General features: G+C 35.5%; 1 protein-coding gene and 1 long non-coding RNA gene across 2 annotated transcripts in view; one reads left to right on the forward strand and one right to left on the reverse strand.

Annotated features, from left to right (window-relative positions):
• TENM2 (teneurin transmembrane protein 2) overlaps nucleotides 1-23882 on the reverse strand; it is a 1369797-nt gene that overhangs the window by 826851 nt on the left and 519064 nt on the right. The window lies entirely within an intron of this gene.
• On the forward strand, nucleotides 1645-17850 carry LOC311444319. The gene is made up of 3 exons (XR_014697813.1): nucleotides 1645-1805; nucleotides 13804-13862; nucleotides 16175-17850. It is a non-coding gene; the product is annotated as an uncharacterized lncRNA (long non-coding RNA).

Below are 23882 nucleotides of genomic sequence, written 5' to 3' on the forward strand. Positions count from 1 at the left end.
AAGGCGACATCTTGAGCTCTTTTGTGGATATAAGTGTCAGGACCTGTAGCACAGAAAAGTACTGCTTCAGGCTGTGCTTCAGTAATTCCCCAGGCAGCTGCCAAACCCCTTGGAGTCTGCAGTGAAATTGGCACGTGCACTCAATTTCATAACTGCACTCCACAGAATACATCTATCAAGTGTATCACTGGCTATACATTGGCACAAAGGGCAGCATCCAGAGAGAGCACCTTGTCCTGGTGAGGAAAAGCTCTGGTGTGAAAAGGAAACAATGAAAGAAAGAAACAGTGAGAAAATAAACTGTTTGGAATGGCAACCATCTCACTTGTATTCTCTCGAATTCTCCAACATTACAATGCTATCACAGAATCATAGAACATCCTGAGTTGGAAGGGACCTGTAAGGATCATCAAGTCCAACTCCTGGCACTGCACAGGTCTGCCCAAAACTTTAGACCATGTGCCTAAGTGCACAGTCCAATCGCTTCTTAAATTCAGACAGGCTTGGTGCAGTGACTACGTCCCTGGGAAGCCTGTTCCAGTGTGCGACCACCCTCTCGGTGAAGAACCTCTTCCTGATGTCCAGCCTAAACTTCCCCTGCCTCAGCTTAAGACTGTTCCCGCGGGTCCTATCACTGGTGATTACAGAGAATAGGTCACCTGCCTCTCCACTCCCCCTCGCGAGGAAGTTGTAGACCTCGATCAGGTCCCCCCTCAGCCTAAATACTAAGTATGTGTCACTCATGAGATTCTCTGGAATTATTTCACAGACCAGCACCTGGTTTTCAGAACAAAGAGAAAGATACTATATTTAGACTCCAGTATCAATTTATAATTATTTTAACATGTATATTTATGCCAAGTAATTTGTAACCCTTCAAATTTTCTAATCTAATGTGAAAGTCAAAAAATTGCTACTCTCTTTCTAAGCATTTACCTTTATTTGACTTTCCTCCCACTTTTTTTTTTTTTTTTCTCACTGTCTGGCTTTCTGCCTTCTAACGCTAACAAGCACAAACAGGAATAAATCCAGTGGAGCAGCACTAAACTGCATTATTCTTCCAGAGGTCATCTCTCTCCTCTTTTTAAGGAGCAGCCTAGGGGTTGCACTCTGCTGCATTATGCCAGCTTTGTTACCTGATACCACAAATCTTCAGAGCTGCTGAGGATTATAGCCAGTGAGGAAAGAATAAAGAAAATTAAAGAAGAAAACTGGAACTACTTGTCAGGCATTTCAATTTTTCATATATTTTGGTTTCTATAGCCAGATGAAAATATTAAACATCGACCCATAAAAGTCTGGAGAAACTCTGCCCCTCGGTTTAGATGAAATATATATTTCTAAGGGCAGAATGCCCCTCACTCTGTTGACATTGCATCTCTCAGTCTCTTGTTACATTGGCGTATTTCTCTGGTTTTCATTGAAAAACTTATTATTGTCAAATATCCACTCAAAATGAGATCACAGGCCTGTGGAAAACAAGATTCCAAAGTCCTTAAAGCACTACAAATATTTTCAGTGCTCCTGCTGCTAAAAAGGGCTGACTCAACCCTGAATACACATCTGAGTGCAACAAAATCTTCGGGCAGTTTTTCATTTGGAGATGACACTTTCAGCTCAGCTTCATTTTCATGTGAAGTTAAATTTGCCATAAATAATGAAGCACCAGTAATATATCCATATTTATTTTGACTCTTTCCCTCGAATTCCCATAATGGAAGAATATTTTAAAAAACAAATGTATTTCAGCTGCTGTGCAACATCAAGTTTTATAACTGACCTGGCCATCTTTACAAATTCCAGAGGTAAGTCAATGCCGTCTCTCATTTTCATTCAGCGCAGATTTGAGTATTGCAACTGAAGCCATATTATTATTATTATTCATAATAACATATCCTTAGAATACACACACAAGGTTTGCAAGCAACAAAACTCGTTTGCATCTGCAGAGTGAGTCAGGTCAAATTAATTTTGTATTGAAGGTAGAATGTACTACTAAAATGTAAACTAGAATGTAGGTGTCAGGATGCTGATAAACATATCCAGACACAGCGTAAAAGTCTTAAGTAAAATCTACAGTGGTGCTCTGGTAAAAAATAAAATTAAAAAGAAAAAATAGCCCTGCATCTGGGCACAATGTGGTTGAAAAGATAAAGCTACTTTTCCCAGAGAAGCTGCACACTACTCAAAAACATGAAACATTTAACGTAAAGGTGTAAAATGGAAAGCTACAATTTAAGTAAGATTCAAAGAGTGCTCCAACATGCAGATTTATGAGATTTTCAATTATAACTAAAATAACTGAAGATGTAAACAGAGACAGAAATGACTGTACCATCAAACATCTGCTTCATAATTATTTGAACAGCAGAATGCTTATGAATCTCCCACCTATTTATAATCCTGGCATATACCGAAATTTCTCATACAGTATTAGTCTACTTGGAAGGATAAAATGCAGTTAAAATATTATTTCCTATATATATGTTGTGTTTAGTCCATGAGACAACAGCCTACTCTTTGAGACTTAGTTACTTGCTGTTTAAAGTTGTGATTGTAAGAATTCATGTAAGAAACTACATCTGCCAGAGGCCTACATCATTCATTATTTAAGCTTTTAGAGATTACTACTGCATAACACGAACAACTTTTCAAAGAATAAATAAATAAATAAATAATTTGCACCACACTGACTTGCATTAAGAGCTTCTCTGAAAAGAAAATACGGAGGCCAAGTCTGTTGCTCCCAAACACCTCTTTAAAAATAAGCAATACAGTAGAGAGATCCATATAACAACGTATTTTAAAATGAAATCCTGTAGTGCATTTTTCCCCCAAAATGTAAAATTGAAAAATAAACAAAATTGTAAGTTACTCTTTCATTACTACAGCTATTGCGATCACTTTTAGTCTAAAGAAATGATATTACCCACGAAGTTAACTTAAGCAACTAACAAAAAAAGGAAGAGATGAAATGATGAAATTAACTAAAAAATCATCAAAATTTAAATCCTTCCAGTAAATTACTGGGAGACCAAAAACAGCTGAGGTGGTCAGAAAATGCATGGGCACAAGATCATAACTTTGAAGGCAGCATGATCACACCAGATGGTTTTACAGTGGCTTAAGAAAAGGTTTCTACCTTGTTATTTTTGAATGTGAGGAAAACCCTTACCCTCTAACCTCATCCCTCTTTTCATAAGGCGTATACGTAAAATTTTCATTTAGCATCTTTAGCAATCTTACATTTGGTTTGAATAGTACATTTTCATTTCATTCATCATTTAAAGACAGATAATCAGAAAGTCATTACATCGGCTGACACCAGGCCCTCCGCTCGATTGTATTGTAATTGAGCACTGCAGAGCGTGTGCCAGATCTAATGGATAATGAATATATTATGTCAGCAGAACCGCCTTGGCAAAGCTCCTGGGGAATCAGAGGGGGCTACTGCAGTGACATGTAGGGTCACAGATGTTGTGCTGATTTACTGATGGAGTGATTGTGTAATTAGGTAATCAATGGTGGGTAGAGGACTGTATGTGGACAGCTTATTTTATATAGAGACCATATGAATACAAGGCTCACATTCTGGACAATGTAACACTGTATTTGGTTTGGCTTGATTCTTTGCAAATTCTTGATACACTCCAAAAGCCTAAGGGTGCAAGGCAAGCAGCAGAGGTCTGACTCCAGTTCAAACACCGCAGTGACTTACTTTTACAAACTTTTCACAACATTATCCATGTAACTCAGAAAGCTCAAGTTTTCTACATTGATTAAAATAAAATTCATCCTGCTTTGCAGTTCAGCTGTACTACAGCTTTTAGCATTTCCTGCAGTGGTAAAAAGTGGTCCTTGTAATAAAACTGTGCAACATCTCAAACCATTTATCTACATTTCCTCTGCCCTCCCTAAAAGCATTTAGCAACATTACTTTGTTCTTTCATTGTTGTTTCCCCCCCCCCCCCCCCCCCCCCCAAAATGTAAAGGGAGATGATTTGCATCCTAAAATACTCTTATAAACATGATATATATCTGTGATAGAAATGGAAATTTTCTTCATGGAAAAACAATACTTCTTAAAAAAAAAAAAAAAAAGTTAAGTCGGATGGTCAAGGTCTTCACTAATGATGATGAACAGCTGCAAATTCGGATTTCTGTCTTTTTCTTAATTTAGACTGACTGAATAATGGCAGCTTCTCTCTAAAGCACACCTCTCTCTGGTTCCATTTTAGTGTAAGTCTGAGACTTGGCTTCATGCATGGTGCTCAGCAGAGGGTTATGTAATGCAGGCACTCCCCAGCGCAGGAATACACCTGTCTGGTTCCCAGTCATGTTAATGACAGTGCCTCGGCTGGGGTTTTGGCATCCACGGGAACTTCCCTATGGTGTCTGTGACAACAAGTTTCAGTTGGGGTTTGGCAGCTGTAAGGATTTCCTCCCAGGAGTCTGTGACAAGCTTGCAGTAACGTGGATCACAGGGGCAAAGCATTACTTAATTATTCCTCCAAATATCAAGTAGGGAGACAGAAAGTATGAGCAGGCAAAGCCCATAAAAGCATTGCTATCAGTTATACCAGTTTATTTCATTTGTGGTGAAGAGGAGCAGATGGCTCCAGCTTCTACCTTTCTCTGTCTGGAAACCTTTGCCAAACTGTCAGCTTTTCACTGACAGCCCGGGCAGTCACTTACCCAGTTCTCCTTCTTTCACTATGGACATGGGATCAGCTTTGGTGCCAGGCTTTAACCCTGGAAATAATAATCCTTTCCAGGCAGAGGGAAGTGAAGAGAGAATGTGCCTTAACAAAAGCAGGACAAATCCTTCCTTTTCTCCTTCCTGCTACATTTCTTTAAGTCTTCTTTTTAATCTACTCCATAGTAGGAGAACACAATAAACAAATGGAAACATGGGGCAGGCAAGTTCATAACAAAGAATGCAGATTTGTCTCAGTTTACTAGAATCAGCAATTTCATCCCTAACAAGTAAATTGTAAGGATTGATATAATTTAGTTGTGTGTATACATATATATATATATATTTCAATCATATATATACACAAAAACAGACCATTTCTGGAATTATGCCAGAGGTCATGCAATTTCAGACCAGTTCACCAAAAACATGTTTTGATTGTGAGAGATGACAAGTGAAAGACTAATTTTCAGAGTTAGGCACAACTCTAACACAAGTCTGTAGGATGAATAAATTTTAATCAGTTTTAAAAGCCAAGCTAAAAATGTCTACTGTGGGTTATCTCAGACTGATAGGATGTTTAAAACTGAAATTTAATCTCATCCAGCAACAGTTTCCTTATGTGGGAACCTTTTTTTTTTTTTTTTTTTTTTTTTTGTCTTTGACATTAGAGTAATGTTATCATGAAATTTTAAATGATGATTTTATTAATATTTCAAGTTTGCACAGTGCCTAGCCCTTTTAAAAGTATGGAAGAGCAAGAGGATGAAAATGCTTGAAGATGTAAAGAGATATTGGCTGGAGCAAAGTCTGCCCTCATGCTTTACAAACCTAGAGGAAAGAAAGTGAAAGATATTCAGACATGCTAGAGATGGAGGGGGTAAACAGAAGAAATGTATGGATGAAATCTTTCCCAGCAGGTCCTCAATTCTTAGCCTAGAACAGAGAGAACAGTCTTCATACACTAGAATCTTTTCAAAGCCCAGAGATGAAGGAAGAGAGGAAAAAAAGACAGGAAAAATAAGTAGATAAGAATGAAAGGAAAATGAACCTGAGGTGGATGTAAATAGAATGAAAACAACATTTAACATAAAAATATCAATCCTGGCTCTTATTGTTTCTAGCTACGTTTATTATTTTTAAAGGACCTGGAACACACACAATGAAACCATAACTTAAAGCACTAGAAATGTTTTAGGACACATCTTTATTACTATTTAACTTTATTATTTGCAACTTACATGCTTCTCGGTGTGGATTTATGACTAAATTGTTTACAGTATTTTTGAAAACACCTTTAAAAAAAGATCATGTGTAAATTAACTTAAAGGACTCAAATGCTCAGCAAAAATAACTTGGAAGTATTATAATATAAATAAGATACTTAATATAGAAAGATTATATTTGCAAATGAAAAATATATTTAAATACTAAAATCAAAATAAGATTTAATCATGAAACTGAAGTAAATCATATAAACTGTTCTTTTTAAAATTTCACAAAATATTTACTCAGTATAAAACAGTGAGCTTTCAATAAAGCTTTCAAAATGCTTCCAAAGAGCTTTCAAAATGCTACTTCAAAACATTTTTTTTCCATGCATATTTTTGACCTGATTGTAAGTTTAAGACTTCTTGTTCTTAAATGTGTTTTTATGCACACTGGACTTCTACACTTCAAATTACCTCCAACAGTCAATATAGACCTTTTTTTGTTTCCACAATAATAAAAGGGATTCCTTAAATTTAGAGACATTTTAATACACAGAAAATGATATAATATTCTACTTATGAAAGAAATATATGATCTTGCTAAATTCTAAGTTTTATTGGAAGTATTGTTACCTGACATGTTGAGGCTCACCTTCAGATTCTGTCTCTTTGTAAGGGACTATTCCTCATATTGCAGAGTTTGTTGCTGTTAAGAGCTAATTTTTACAAGAGTGACTACTCAGTAGTTAATATCTAATGTCCTTAATTCAGCCCTCATGTCACCACGTGCTGCCATGCCATCCTGAGACTTTCAGATTGCTGTGAGACTTTATTTGGCAGCTTTTAAAACTGTGCTGCCAATTCTGTAATGTGCTGAATGTGATAACGTCATTTCCATCCTACCTTGCTGCTGTACCCCTTTACTCCCTGCACAACAGGAGAAAACTTAAATAGCTCCAGAAAAAGAAAAGAAAAGAAAAGAAAAGAAAAGAAAAGAAAAGAAAAGAAAAGAAAAGAAAAGAAAAGAAAAGAAAAGAAAAGAAAAGAAAAGAAAAGAAAAGAAAAGAAAAGAAAACAGATCCAAGACATTGTATAATGTGTAGATGATAGTGAAATGTGTTTTTTTTTTTTTTCCTCAAGTGCCTGTATTCTCTCAGAAATGAAAAATGGACTAATTTATCTCCTACTAAGGTCTAAAACTCAGGAAAAAGAACAATCTTAATTCTGAGAGATTAATCAGAAGACAGGAATGGATATTCTACATTCTCTCCGTCACTTTAATATCTAAGAAACAGCATGCCACGAACATATAAAGTCTTTCCTTCAATGCACATATCCTAAACAACTTTGTCCTTGCTAGTGAGGAAGAATATATGCTACGACAAAGCATGCAATAGAGATGATTTTTAATGGAATTTTTCATTGCTAAAGAAGTAATGATACAGCAGCCTCACAGCACAATGTCTTATTTTAGAGATGAACTGTCATTTCATTCATGTCATTCAAAGAGCAAACTTTCCTTCCCTTTTCCATAAAGCCAAGCATTCAGAGTTCTCATCATTTGAGAACTATAGCACTTCCAAAGAGGCCTAAGACAACATTATTGCATGCCAGAAATCAGTCTTGCAAGTTCAAGTGATAAAATGTAAAATGTCAAACATATACTTTTTCTTGTCAAATTCATATTCTTCTACTGTATATATAATGCACAACTTCTGTAACTTCCATCAACTTGCTGGATTTCTTGAAGGAGAAAAAGCAGTTCCTGAAAGTCATTTTTAAGGGAGAAAGAAAGATTTTTGAGAACTATTTCTCTCTGCAAATCCTCTCAATATATATTTAAAATAACACAAAACAAACAAACAAACGCAACATACAAAAATGTCCACAATGTCTTTCTTCTGCAATGTCTGTCTTTGGTATAGTTTATAATTCTACTGATTTTGGAACATTTTTTCTAAGTATCTGAACATTTTCTCTGAACAATCTACTTTGAAAAACTTCTTGTCTTGGCACATTCAAAATCTCATGGCATTCATGCCAACGACAGTAAATTGTATTTGACAGAGTTTAACCATAAAGGTGGTAAGAAACTCATGTTACACAAGGCTCTGCCTCAAGGATTAACTTCAGTGTGGATTTCATGTACTACTTCCATGAAACTGTTAAATATTAAGCATTAACTACCAATTTAATATCATCAAAGTTTTGCAAACCACAATTCAAAAAAAAATGCATTCATACAGAACACTGCATAGGCATAAATATATGTAATGACTGCTAAATCATTTGCAGGATCTTTGCAATGAAATTCTGCTGTTGTTATTTTTAAGCCCCATGGTAGCAAAAGCATTCAAGAACACCTCTACACTTGAAGGCAAGACTGACCATAATTACTTTGCTGAGCTACAACATAATCATTAAAAATACATTTATACATTGAACCTAGTGATACTGTGACTTCGAAAAAGGCTCTGCTCCTAAAGACTGTATGTTAACTGTTCCACAAAGACCATCCTAGTACCTTTTGCTTCAATTTGTCTTTCACTTTTTTTTTTTTTTTTTTTTTTTTTGATATGAAAATATAGTTGCTTTCTTCATTTCTCTTGTAGGGAAAATGGTATTTAAGAAAATAAGCTTTTTTTTCTCTCTAACCCCCATTACAATATACATGCTAGATTTTTGCTTTATTTCTTTCTTAATTTCTGTTTTACATGGTGGTCTAAAAGCATTTCACAGGTGTTTGCTGGAACTCATTAGACTATTTGGAACTCCTTCATGCTCTCTAAAAGGCAATTAAAATGTGTCTGCAAATTACCTCATGTGGTCTGAAGCACAGCTGCCTCTCATCCCCCTGTTACTACGCGGTGTGTCCAAACAGAATAGAAAAGCTGCTTTGATACCTGCAGTTTACAAAGGCAAATCGTGCCTTCATGAATGACAAAAATCCTCTGCATGCTTCTTAAGTCTTCAATGCATTTGCCTTTGTTGCCGCAATAAATAAATAAATAAATAAATAAATAAATATGAGAAACAACTAGTTAATTAAGTAAATACAGGCAATAGGAAACCAGCAAGTACTCAAGTACTTCACAGAACAATTGCTGCATGCTTACACACCATGGGTGTGTGCAAAGATAGCAGGTAAAGCATAAGTGATTCTAAGTGGATAAGATGCATGGGATAGAATTTCTATTTCTTGCTGCTACTTGAAAGGGAAGGGTAAAAAAAAAATCCATTATCCTAGCAGGTGTACTTACAGAACTTATTATCATTCTGTAAATCTCTGGCAATTAAAAACTCAGTTCAAGTTCCTGATTTTAGCTACTTTTAAGAGAGATCAAATTCTCTTAAATGAAGATTTTTTATTTCTCTCTCAATCCTTACTGAACTGCTCACTTCAGTGGAAAGTCTGCCTGACTAAAGGCTAAATGAAAGAACCTAGCAGCCTTTTGTTTCAATTGTTTTGCCCAGTCTATTTCATTTTAAAAAGCAAATTATTTATGACACTGTACATTTATATTTTCCCACCAGCTGTTGATAAATGAAAGTAAAATTCAGCAAGGTGCTTAATCACATTACTTACTATATGCATTTGGCAATTTTAGATGAGCTTGAAGTTATCCAAGTCTAAACCGGAAGGGTTGAAATCCAACACTGTTTTTCTGTCCAGCTGCAGAAAGAAATGGCATATCTGGCCTTTTTACACTCTGGGGGCAACAGAGTCCAGAATACCTTCCAGGCTATATTCACATCCTCAGATCTCCCTTCTGTTCCAACATCATCGGCACAAATGGCAGCAAGAAAGTCTGCAAATCCTTTAACATTCCTGTATCTTCAGCACCCATCCCATCAAATGTACCCCCATTGTTGCCTTGTCCCCTTCCAGCTATAGCTAACCCCCTCCAATATTTTCCCACTTCTCCCCGTGCTGTGATCTCCACTTAAGTCTCTGCAGTCACAACACTCCACTAAACCCAGCTGCAAAAAACCCCAACAACACACCCACACTTACTCCAGACAGATTCTTTCCCATTTCTCTGCTCACCCTCTCTTTAATTTCAGTCTTCTCTTAGGCTGTGATACTCATTCCCTTACTGTCACTTTCTTCCAGTAAGCCACACAAGATGAGCAGGTAATTGCTATAAATTTTAAATAAAGCAATGTCTGGTTGTTACAAAACATACTATTGTTGTTTAATGGGAAGTTTTAGATGAGAACTCTTGATTAAATTCTGGGCTCAACAAGACTCTTGTAATAGTGGCAGCTTTAGGTCTGAAGGCAACCCTAAATATTTTCTACGTTTTTCAGTGTAGTCATGCTCAGTAATGTTGTGTGAAGTTCCTAGGCTAAATTCCAATTCCTAACACATAGAGGAGACTTGCAGATCACAGCAAGATCTATCTGTAGATACACAAGAACAAAACATAGTCTAGAATGTAACTTCCACAGCAATTACACAGCAGCAAAAATCCTCAGGTGTGATCCCCCAAAATCTTATGCGAATCATTTTAGCAGACTCACTAGGACTGTGTACATAAGCATGAAAGAAAAATCCACATTTCTTGACCCTGCATCTTTACAGTGCGCTTACAAATGGGCAGTGCATTCTTCTTACAATAGCCTAAGTGATAACCTTGTCTTTTACATGAATACAAAGTTATTAGCTTTGTCAGTCTTACGAGATGTTGGAATAATTGTTTCACTTCCTGGTTTCACATCTATTTTAAAAGGCCGGAAAAAGAATTTCCTATTATCACATAACATCCAACCATCAGAGTTAAAGAATGAAACTTCCAGTTAAACAAAATGATGCTTGTAAATTCCTAGAGATATTTTCTTCTGAATTCCTACAGCATCTCATCTAGCACTTGTCCATCTTACCTGTTTACTAAATGTATTATCATGGATTATCAAACAGTTACATTATCAATTATGGATGTGATTATCATACCTTTACAAACCTTGCAGAATCAGAAGAGAATTTAAAAGCTGTTTCAGTTTTAGAAAGCTGAATGCTACTTCCCAATGAAAGAAAACAAAACTCAGCCAACAGATGAAAAAAAAAAAAAAAAAAGATTTTTCTACATGATAATTGAGCACAAAGAAATTATTGTGGTTTTTGAAGACAACTATTGAAAGCTCTTTTAAAATAGAAGTATTCCGAATCTTCTAAATCTTACTCTGTGCTCAGTCTGAAGCACAGTTACACCCAGCAAAGACACAGACACATACACAGTTGATTATATCAAGTAAACATATTCATAATCTTGTAAATAAAATGCACCCATAATTAAATCATCAAACTAGTGATATAAGACACACAATAAATACTTTATTTTCAGAATTGCAGAAGTTTGGGGGTATCATCTTGCAAAGTCTCACATGTCACTGTAGTGGTGACATCAGTTCTCTCCTCTCTTTGAATGTAGTTTAAGATCCTATCGTTAAACTAGTAAGATTTATTTTTTTTACTTAATGATAGTACAAGTTATGTAATACAGTGTATTTAGTACTGCCAGTACTCCAAATCTTGATGCTTATTATAGCTGGAGCAAAGTCTTGCAGAAGTTCTACTGAGTAAATCTAGAAGTTGACTACCTATGACTCACTTAATTATCAGCTCCATTTGAACAAGCATGATTCATGTAAATGTCTTACAGGACCTATTTCTCAATAAAGCAAAATTTCCATTTATTTCAGAAATGAAAGATTAAAAATGAACAAGAATTCTGGGAAATCATGTTTTCATCAGTATGATGAGCACTTTTTTTAGACTTGAAGGGAATGAATATCAAGGAAAACTGCATTGTTCATGAATAAGAAAAAATATTATTTCATTACCTTACACAAATATTCAAACCTGTTTAGTTACTTTATATACTTCACGGTGTCAGTGTACACTAGTCTTCTCATCTCAATTTGACTTTTTTGAAGCGTGTCATCTTCTTTTGTGTGTTTGTATAGTAGTTGGACTCCAGTGAGGCTATTCATCTGCATTCAGTAATGTATCAAGTATGTGCTGAATCATGTGAAAAAAGTCTTTCTTCCATGTTGAATTAAGTAACATTTGTTCCACATCATCCTACAGATGTATCATTTTCATTTCACTCATCTTTTACACATTTCTCAGATGCCAATTCAGGTGTGCTGTCCCCCACTCTCTCAAGCTGACACCACTTGTCCAATTGACTGACATAACTTAAATACCTTTACGAAATAAAAATTATAGTGGAAATACTGAAAGACCTCCATAAGCACTCCAGGAAAAAAAAATTAAAAAAAAATTTGACTGCTTCTCCTATGAGGTTCTTTTCTGGTTTAAAAGAGTATACAAACCAAACATCTGCCACCAACTTTGTACTTTTACAAGCACTAACATTTTAACAGCAGAAATGTTAAATATCAAAGTAATAGATGAGCATTCCACTAAAAGGCAATTTCACTAAATACCACAGGTATTAATCTTTCTAAGTCTTAATTATACCCTTTTGACATATTATCCTTATTTGACCTTTCCTCCAGAACTGCACTGAATGGATGTGAGATAGGTAGGCAAATTCAGTTACGGTTTCCCCCAGACATGCATCAGTCTAATGCAAAGGAATGAATGGACATAAAGATGGAACTCATATGAGTTCCAGAAGGCCACTAAGCTACTATTTTCTGAAAGTTATCAATTAAGTTCTAGCTTTTGCTCTGGGATTTCTAGCAGCTTCCCTTTTTCTGGCTTTGACCATGCCACAGAAAATAAAGTTTTAATGAATTACTAAGACCACAGACTATAACATACTGCTGAAGAACTAAACTTTGAAATAGAACCATCCAAGCAACATTTAAAAACAATTAGTAATGGCAGTCCTTAATCGAAGAAACTGAATTTCAGTTAGGAATAGTAAGGACTGGCAGATTCAAGATTAAAAAACTAATGATTCTGCCATTAAGCCACACTCAAACCGATCAATACTGAAAAGCATCCAGATTTTTTTTTTAGATCAACTGAATAAGCAAAAGTATTCAGCTGGGCATATAAGATTTACGAAATGTTGCATGAACAAGTATAGTGTAGTGAAGGATGGACAAGAAATCTGAATACCACTCTGAACTTAAGCAAGTTGCTTAATCTTTCTTGGTCACAGTTTTCACATTGATGTTTGAGATACCCTCTCTCACTATTACCTGCTCTTGTCCAATGCTCACATCATTCTTCATAGCGATTACAAGTGTAGGGAGACATTTAACTACTGTTACACAGTTTAACTCAAAGTGAAATTTTGCTTTATGAATTCTCTGTCACATTTACAGCAATAAAGTGCATCTTGCAAAAGTTTTATAGCAATCCATGTTCCCTGTAAAGTTCACACCATGACCTGCTATGCAGCATAAATAATCATCCGTACCTGTAATGGCCTTTCATTAGAAAAACATGGTCTAAAAGACACTGTCTGAAAGTAAAGCACTGACAAATTTTTGCTTGCTGATTCTGTCTGAGACTTATGGTTGATTTTTTTAGAATGTTTTCACTTTTTAATTACCTTTTTAGCTATGTTCTTGTTGCATAATCATATGTAACACTGAGCTGAGTATAGCCTTAAGATGAATTCTTATCAATTCATTTGCACAATTCTACTTGCAAAAATACAGCATCAACCAAGTAAAATAAGAACACACTAAAAAAAAAAAAAAACATATCTCCAGAAATGCAGACTTTCTGTACACTGAAGATGTTCTTCTCACTCTATATTATTTGTATTTTAACCATAAATTAACATAAATACATAAAATAAAAATTACAATGACAAAAATTAACAACTACTGAGTTGTTAGTATATAAATGCAAATGCTATTTTAATCATGCCAACCACTATCTGAGACAAATCCATATCTGTTTTTCAGAGTCCTTCTAACAATCCCAGTTTCCTGCGTATGAACAGCAACTAAGTAAATAATATTTGGTAAGTATTTATTCTGCATAACTGTACTGATTTTAAACAAACAAACAAAAAACTCTTTAAATTCACACTGCATTAATAATTCCTGTTTTGGTGATATTTATGTTGAGTGGTTATTAATGCTAAACGGCAGGATAGGTGCTCTTGAAATTTCTGAGAGATGGATTGGGGCTGCTGATCCATTTTGCACTATGTTGTATTCTTTATTTCCATTTCTACTGTTTCAGGACAGACTACTGAAGTGGTTTTAATAGCTTACACCCTATAAGAAAATTAAGCTCTGCCTGTCTGTAAATGCTAAAGAGCATATAAAATTGTATCTGTACAATCACTGAAGTATTCACAAATGGCATCTTTTTCTGGATTAAACCTGTTGGATTACATATAATCACTGCATATGGTGATCTAGTCCTTTTTTTTCCTCCTGAGAAATATGTGTTTAAATTCCTAATCACATACTTTTGAGAATGGGATTTGTTGCTAAAATTCCCAGTGTCTAAGACTGAATCTATACGGCAGGTGAGAAATAGACAGGAGAAAGATGACTATTTTGTACACATATACAGGAATCATAGGGAGAGAACATATTCAAATATATTTAAGTCTAATTTCTTTTATTTTGATTAAGGTGCTAGTGAAAGTTATTTCTGTGAAAATGTCTCCCCTACTATTATCACCTAATGCATGCATATGTAATTATAAATGTAATTATGCTAATTGTTTTAAATAGTCTAATATGAATTGTTTCTATACTGCTCAGGTTTTATTGACTATGAAGGTAAAAGAAGTGTTTCAAAATTGATGATTACATGAATCATCAATACCTCTATTGCTCAATGGATTAACTCTCTCTTACATCACTCGTGTCTTACCCCAAGGTATTGTACCTAGTGGATTAGTACTTTAAATACTGCTAGGATACAAAAGCTCTTTATAGTAAAATGCGATCTAGTAATTATTATCCAAGTCTTTCGATATTTTTTTGATGTTTGGGTTGAGTTTTCAGGAGGAAGATTAAGAAAGAGAAAAAATTAAAAAATATATATATATTTTCAGGTGATATAAGAGTCTTCAATGTCTCATCTATCAATTTTCTTCAGATCTTTAAATTCACAGTGTGACTTATATTCCATGAAATAAGGTCATTGACATCTGAAAACATACTACAAAAAATATACACTTCATATCTCATGGACTGAAACACATAATTGTCTAATGAAAAGGTTATCCAGTGTGTTAAATCCATCACTTACAGAATTTTTTTCTTGCTTCTAAGTGAACAAATTTTGCTGCATTTTAACAGAGGAAAAGCTTCATGTTGACTGAAAAAGTCTCTGGGTACTGTACTGTTTGTCCATAAGCACAGAGTGGCTTTTTTTTCCTAAATGGAAGATTTTATACAGTGGTATCCCTAAATTGACCATAACATTTATATGTTCGTTGGCTTGCAAATTCCTATTTCCTGTACTACTGCCATTTATAGAATTTATCAAAACAAAATAATTAAGGTCTAACACTGGAAGGAGACCTCAAATTAAATACTGATGAACAAAAGTACTTAAAAACTATTAGCAAGCTGTTTCACAACACGACACTGCCTTTAAAATATACGACCTCTAAGACAGTGCTTATTGGAATCTTATTTATTTTGTCTCTATAAAATATTTTGTATTATATTTTTAAGCTTTTTTCTTCATGTATATGGGAGCTGTAATTCTCTGTAACCAAATGATCTCTAGAGCAGAGGCCTAAAGAAACCTATGGCGCAATTTATGATTAATACTAACTTTTACTAGTTGCATTGTTAATGCAAAGTAAACTAAAAACTGCATTTTTCTATTCAGGAAAATTACAAAATAAATTACAGGATATGAAATGACATTCTGTAAACCATTAAAATAACCAGATTATATTTTAAATGCATGGAGCAATGAACAATTGTATTTGTATTTAGGTTTTTACTACTCCCACTAAAGTCGATTATGTTACTAAATTTAATCACACCTATATTTATCAGATTAGACCTTAAGCTTAAATTTTTTAAACAGAGTAATTGCTGGAAGAGTTCTTTACATTGCCAAGAAGCCTTAAGTCTTTCTTATTTAAATCAAATAAAATATAAACGAACAATTAAGAGACTATTTACAGCACTTGTGACTGGAAGACTGATATTCCAGGTTCTTTATAACTGTTACCAGACTGAGCATAAAAATATATTTATTTTGATTTTATGCTATAAGTGGTCTGAAGCAGCACATTGCAGAATTCATGCATGTGCAACAACAAACGTAATCTCACCACTCTCTCACTTCTAGGTTGAAGAAGACTTTGATACTGCTTCTACCAAGCTACGTAAGAGAATAATACATCTGGAAGTAGGATAAACAAGAAGGAACCTCTGCAATTGGTATTAACAGTCAGAAAAGGGGGAAAACAAAACAAAACAAAACAAAACAAAACAAAACATATTTCATCCATTAAAGACTCACAGAAACAGAACAAATACATTTTAAAGGCTTTAAAAAAATCATTAGTATCAGAACACTTGATATATTCTATAGTAACTGTAGAAGTAACTTAGACAGTGTAGTTTAATTTAAATATTTTTTTTATGAAAGCTGGTAATTTTTGGCTCTTCATTGTGAATAAGATGTGATTTGTAGAGGAGTAAAGTGATGCAGTTATGAGTCCTATTCAGTCTCCAACTGAAACTCCCAAAAGATGTTGACTTCTATGCCCACAAAAAAGAGCTAAACGGCTCACAAAAGAGAAAAAAATGTGGATATCCCTTACTAGTACTCTTCCCAATATCTTGAGTTTTAAGTCAGTCATATGTAAAAGCATAGAGCTAGAAAATGGATTCAGTCATGCATCGATTCTAACACAGATTTTGTTCAATTTTTGAGCGCTATTTTACAATTTAAATGTGTTATAAAGTCTGCATAGCTAACAAGAGGAGGGCTGTTGTTTTTTGTTCGTTTGTTTTGTTTTCCTTCAAATTTTCAGAATAAACAGATGCTTTCTTCATTTCCAGTGGAATCCTTAAGTAAAGGTTGCCCCTGCACTTCTTGGGAGAACCATTTAGTGAAACCTCACTGAAAATGTTCACCACTTACAAGCACTACAAGCCCGAATACCAACAAACACAACTGCCATCCCAAATAACTAAGCTGCCAACTTTTCCAAACCCATATGATCATCATTATGCAGCCCAAACATCTAAGAAATCGCATTCTGGACTGCCTTGATCCTAGAGTCACTTTTTGATCTTCAAAATTCAGTCGTCTTCCTTAAGTAGATCTACTACTTCTGAAGCTCTTGCTTTTTGTGTACTAAGAGATAAAATACAGTGGTAAAGTAGCTAAAATTGCCACTGCAGTACTGACTTCAGTATGGATTGTCGCTGCTTATACAGAATTTTTCACTGAGGGATTTTTCATTTTGTCATATGCTTGCAAGGCTCTGGTATAGAGAAAAGGAATGAGACTGCTTTACGCAAGGGTGAACCTCACTCGAACCATTCACAGATGTGCATTTCATCATGTTTACTGCTCTTGCTGAACTTGGCCCAGGAAATTTGACCACAAGTCTATGAAATCTTTGGAACATTTCTTTCTGATTTCTATTGGTTTTAGATCATAGATTTATAGACATATTGATAGTATCTCAATTCTATAACCCATATATATGGGTGTTCATCTATGTTATACAGAGATACCTGTCTGAGGCTTTCACTCAATAGTTTTCTACTGTCTTGTGTCTTAGGAAATGGTGATTTGAGTACATTCAGGAGAAATGATGTAAAAACACTAAAAATGGTGTTTTACTCTGAAGAGTTCATATGGTGTCAGTTAATCTATAACGATTAACTTCTTCACTTGTACTTTAGCAATAACATTATGAAAGTCAAATTCTGATCTCTGCAAATAAATACAGTCATTCTTTATTAACTAAAACAGGAATTAGAACCAGGCTTGTTTCAGATTCCAGGACTTCTGCTGTATAGAAGAAAGAAAGAACAAGACTTGTTCTCTTATGCATGACTAACACTATTTTCTGAGTTAAGAAGCTTTGTCTGTTTTGGTTTTGGTCATTTAAAAGGTTTATTGTAAGTCATAATAAACTAAGATAAAGCAAAGCTTGAATTAATTAACGAGAATTTATTTTGGTTTCAGAGCAGTAGTTATTGTCTTGACCATATATTGAAAGATGGGTGCTTCTGTTGACACACATGCCAGAAGGATTTTCCAGTGAGACCACATACAGCGTTTCCCTGCTCATGAACAATACATTTTTTGTAACTGCAAGCAATCTTCAAGTACGGTTGCAATCAGGTACAAAGAAATCAAGGAATGAATGTTCTTGTTGATGGGACAATGGGAAATATTCTTTACTATTTTTTTAGGTAACAGAATATTAACAACATTATTAATAGTGTTCTAATTAACACTCGTAGAAAAGCACAGCAGGAATTTATTAAAAATGGATTTATCAGTGCATCAGAATTCATGATGTTTAAGGCAAAAGCAACCAGGGCACTTTGAGTAACAGTTTTAAGTGGATGATTAGCTAAGGGGATTCAACACTTAATAGCCAAAATAAATTACTATAATTATTTTATTACCTATGCTAACTGATTTCATTGTTTTTATTGAAATAACAGCTCCCTAAAGAATAGAATGTTGCTTCAAAGAATCCCAGCTGCAAGCTCTGTGTTCTCTTGTGGCAATCAAAAACAACAACAAAAATAGCTGTCATTAATAATACTCTTAATAACCATGCTGCAGCATCTTAGAAATACATTCCACATTTTTCTGTACACCTGGACTTGAATATGAAGTTTCCTAGCCGCTGAAGGGTTTTAGGTGGAATTAAAATAAATCTATAAAGCATTTATTAAAATAAACATGAATATTTATGGAGAACAATGGAATACTTTAAATAGATCTATAATAAATAAGTCTGTGATTAGCTGAGGAGCCTGAGAAATCTTTTATTTGACCATAAAAGAATTATTTAAAAAACTGTATACTTCTGTTTTTGCTCTCACTGTTAAGTGTTAAAAATATATACTGTAGGCCAGATGATTTCCAAAGAACCTCAGCAAAATGTATAGTGAATTTTTATGGAGTTCTTTACAGATCCTAGCTAGGTATGGCATTGAGTTAATTCGTATTCGTATCAGTGTGTATTGCTGTTCAATACCTACTGCACCCTCCTTTTTACATCCTACTACAATTCTGAGCCTACTGGAAAATCTCCAGTTAGCTTACGTGAACTATGGATTGCACTTATTTTATTTACCTTCTCTTGCACCCTTAAAACAACAGCAGTATACAAGAAAGAGCTTAATTTATTTAATTAATGGCTTAATTCGCAGGCAGCATTTTACTGATTTGCACCAGATCAGCTTCAAAATGATAGTCATAAAACATGCACCTTCCTTTACTACACTTGGTAACAAACTAAAACTGTGGCACAATGTAAGGCTCTGTTACATGAAGGACAAGGGAGCTGAAGTTCACAACGTTATGTTCCAAAACAGATATAAGTGGGACTGAGTCCAGTAGCAAGAATGCACATCCCAAGGACGCTGATCAACAGAACATTTAGAGTGACCAGTCAACATCCTCCTGCTTTCTTAATGCCTTAATGAATGACTAATTTTCCTGCACAGCAGGGGAAATCAATTATTTTTGTGACTTTTGGTGGGTTTTCTTTTTTACTTTGTATAACGTAATATACCAGTACTACACGTAACTGGACACTGATATTTTCCTGTTTGTTTCTTATGTATCATCAACAAAATTTGGGGTGAAACCAATGTTATGCTCAAAACAGCAAACAACTACTAATGGTACAGCTCATCATCACTTTGCCAGAAGAACCATGCCTTTAAATCGAAACAAGCAATGAAGACTTGCAGAGTCTCATGTAATACAAACTACCGAAAGGCCCATTGAGCCACCATATTTTATCTGTAAGATAAAATGTATGAGTCTCTGTCCACCTTATGGAGATTAGCTGACTACTTTAAATATTGAGTCAGGAATCTGGCCTTAACTCCATTTTGAGAGACTGCACAATGTACTGATAAGGCTTCAAACATGGTATCACAGCCCACTGAAGTGATCATGAAAATCAGTGTACTGTTGTAGAATTAAAAGAAAATAGATTCACAAACTTTCAGCTAAAGTGCAAAATATTGGAGAATTTCCTCATATTGGTTATTGGTGATACCAGACATCCTTCAAACTGTCAACAAAAAAAAAAAAAAAAGTCTTAGTATGATTACATGCTTTTTTGTTGTGCCTTTTTTTTTAAAAAAAAAAAAAAAAGAAAAAAACTTTCTTGAAAGAAAAACTAGAATAATACATATTGATTTAAAGATCAAAGCCGAATTTCCTTAAGTGGTATATTCTTTATTGCAGCACTGGATGCACGGGGTATCTTTCCACCTATCGTGCATGTTCGAAGTGACAAACGATCTCATATTTATACAGCGAAACAATGAATATTCTATTAGTGCCTATACATATTCATTACCTAACCCCGCCTACTCTTGCTTCATATGCTAATTAGCTTATCAGTCCTTGCGCTTGTGCAAAGCCTTCCAAGAATTGTGGGCCGGGGTCTTCGGGATGTGGGCAGTGGTCTTTGGGAGGAAGGCCGTAGGTCTTCCTTATAATGCACTTTTCACCTTTGCTTAATCAGTTGTTTTCCAAGCTGTAAAAATGCTGAGTTGGCTTTCGGTTTAACTGAGGGTTGGCAGATAACAGGAAGTCTCAGTTAACAAGACATAACAGACAGTTGACTCAAGTTATCTCAAGTCTCAGCCTGACTAACGGTTAACAGATACCGGGATGTTTTCAAATAACAAGATGCTTAAACATAACAGAAGGTCTACAGATAACAAGGTGTCGTTTACTTCGTCCTTGCTAACTTTTAACCACAAGTTTTATTCTAACCTAAAGTGAGTTTATACAATATCAATATAAAATCTTTGTAAAATGAAATGACACTTATTTGCCAACAATGCTCACAAAATTGCTGGCAAAGCTGCTAGGAAAAACAATGCCAATTAAACAAGAACTGTCATTAATGAAGACAGACTGAAAATTTAAACTTTCAAAATCAAGCATTAAATACGTTATGGTCTCTCAGTATCATTAAATCACGTTCACTGCATGCATCTACTGACATTTTCAACGTTAATATTTGGACATCTAACACCAACAAGAGTAATGTAGTCTCCAAGTTTTGAAAAAAATACTATTTGCATTAGTAGTCATGTAACAGCACAGAACAGTATGAAGAAAAACGGTGAAATATTTAAAATACTGAACAGTTTTTGCACTGACTTTGTAGTATTAAAATAATACTTCTGATACTGCAAAAATGCAAACATTTTATTTTAATTTTTCTAATTTTGTGTTAGGAAAATCTGAAATCTCTCTATTGATTATAGATATATATTTATATTATATTATATATCTATAGATATATATCTATTTGCATTACTGTTAATGGAAACTCCACAATATTACCACAGCAGTAAGGAAGAGTAGGTAGCACTTCTGTAAGAAACCCGAGACTGTATTTTTATTAATCTAATACTTCAAATAGATGTGGGAAAAGCTGACTGGCCTTCTGGCCTCTAGTTCCTTTATCCACTCTAAAAATGAAGAGTGCAGTATGAGTAAAACACAGGCCGCACACAGCTGTTCAGTAGCACCTTAACACTGGGGCCCAAGAGAGGTCAGGAGGGCGGAGGGCAGTGGCCTGCAGGGCTGGCATGCTCCGGCCAGGGGCAGCCTGCATCACTGGGCCTTGCCTCAGCACATCTCGTTGTGAGACTGCTGAGTAACATCTGCAAATAAAACCAAGATCCAAACGAGAAACTTTTCCACAGCAATCATTTTGAGGTCCTGTGGCAGTTTGTGCAGCCACACAAACAGCAGGTCTAGCACAAGTCCAGCAATGGGCAGGCAAAATCGCTTGGAAGGGCTGCTCGCTGGTACCAGCACAGCTGTTGTGGGGCCATAGTGGGAAACTAACTGGATTTAAAAACCCCAGACATTCCTTTTTGCCACTAAAGACATCTGGGTTTTGTTTCAAATGGTAATAATTTCATTCATCCTGGTTGTGGTGCAGCTCAACACTCACCTGCACAGTGGGGAGCAGGGCGGACAGATTAGCTGGGCCTTAAGGAGAATTTACCTGTAGTTACCACGTGGTTTTGAGATTCATGCTACTATATCTTGCATGTTAACTCTTGGATTTGGAGTTGCTTTTCCTCATTTCAGCACTGGAACTCGGACTTTCTAGAATCTATTGGTTAACAAAATATTCTGCTATGAAGTGGTCAGGATATTTAAGTCAGATATAAAAAATTTTAATCCTACTTCATCACTTTAGGACAAAACTAATCTTAGATGCATGAACTACCTTTTATCTTTTACACAGCATCATCCTCAAAATGTTTCTTTCAGTTATTACATCTTTTAATAACTCTATTTAAAATCATCCATTTTTCTGTATTCTCCTCACTATCACGGCCGATTTCCGTGATTGTACATGTGCACACATACAGCAGAAGCTTCTTCACCTTCTAATTACAGTCTGTTCCTCTCCCTAACTAGAAACACAGGGAAGAAAACAAGAACTCTGTGACATCAAACTCACTTACACAGTAATGAACTGTGATGCTACAAATAGTTGATTGTGGCAACCTGGAATAAATCACAGCCAGGGAAGGATGATGAGAACAGAAATGTTTTCTCTTATGCACACATCTTGGTAATTAGCTCAGTTGACAAAAAGTATGCAGCAGCAAACATGATGCTCCTTTAGTTTAAACAAATTTCAAGAACTGAATTCTGTCTGGAAAAGCACTGAAATAATTCATCATACGGAGTGAAGACATTCACTACAGAATTCAGATCTTTACATATTCTGTGAAGAGAAGCTGAGGGAGTTGGGGCTGTTCAGCCTGGAGAAGAGAAGGCTCCAGGGAGACCTTACAGTGGCCTTCTGTTATCTAAAGGGGGCCTACAGGAAAGCTGGGGAGGGACTCCTTGTCAGGGAGTGTAGAGACAGGACAAAGGGTAATGGCTTTAAAAACAAACAAACAAACAAAAAGGTAGATTAGGTATAAGGAAGAAATTATTTACTATGAGAGTGGTGAAGCACTGGCCCAGAGAAGCTGTGCATGCCCGATCCCTGGATGTGCTCAAGGCCTGGAGGCTAGATGGGGCTTTGGGCAGCCTGGTGTGGTAGGAAGTGTCCCTGCCTAGGGCAGGGGGCTGGAAATAAATGACCTTTAAGGTCCCTTCCAATTTACACCACTCTATGATTGTACGATTCTACGATCAACAACAAGGTGACCACCTACATGGATATAATTCAAAATTTACCCCCCAAAATTAGGATCCAAGGAGACCATGGATTTAAAAATATTTGTTATGCAGAACAGTGTGAAATGGTTGCAACATAAAGTGGTTGACTTATAAATTTTAAGCTTGAATGTAAAGACTGAACCATAATGTGATGTAAATCACTCAAACCCCAAGCACATTACAGGCTGATTTACACCAGCTGAAAGTCTACCTCCAAGTATTAAATTAGTCTTTGCACAGAGTAATCTCACAACAGCAACGAGCTCACAGAGATATGACAACCAAGTCACAGGTAAAAGAAAACAAACCAAGAAAAATGCAGGCACTTTCAGAAGCTGTTAAATAGCGTTCACAAGAGAAGAGGCAATGGACAATGCCTTTCCTCCCTCTACTGTCATTCTCCTTGCAGCAACTAACACTCAACCAGTATAAAACACAAAGGCAACAAAATCTATCTATATCTCAGTGACCCTTCAGTGCTCTCAGTAAGTTCTCGAAGGACATCTCCCACTGCCAGCTCAGGTCCACCCATTCCAGCGAGATCACTTTGCTTTACATTTGGTTACACAGCTCATGTATGAACAGCTCCGGAAGCACAATGGGGAAGGTTTCACCTCAGCCTCCT

The sequence above is a fragment of the Aythya ferina genome, assembly GCF_964211825.1.
Source record: "Aythya ferina genome assembly, chromosome: 14".
NCBI lineage: Eukaryota > Metazoa > Chordata > Aves > Anseriformes > Anatidae > Aythya > Aythya ferina.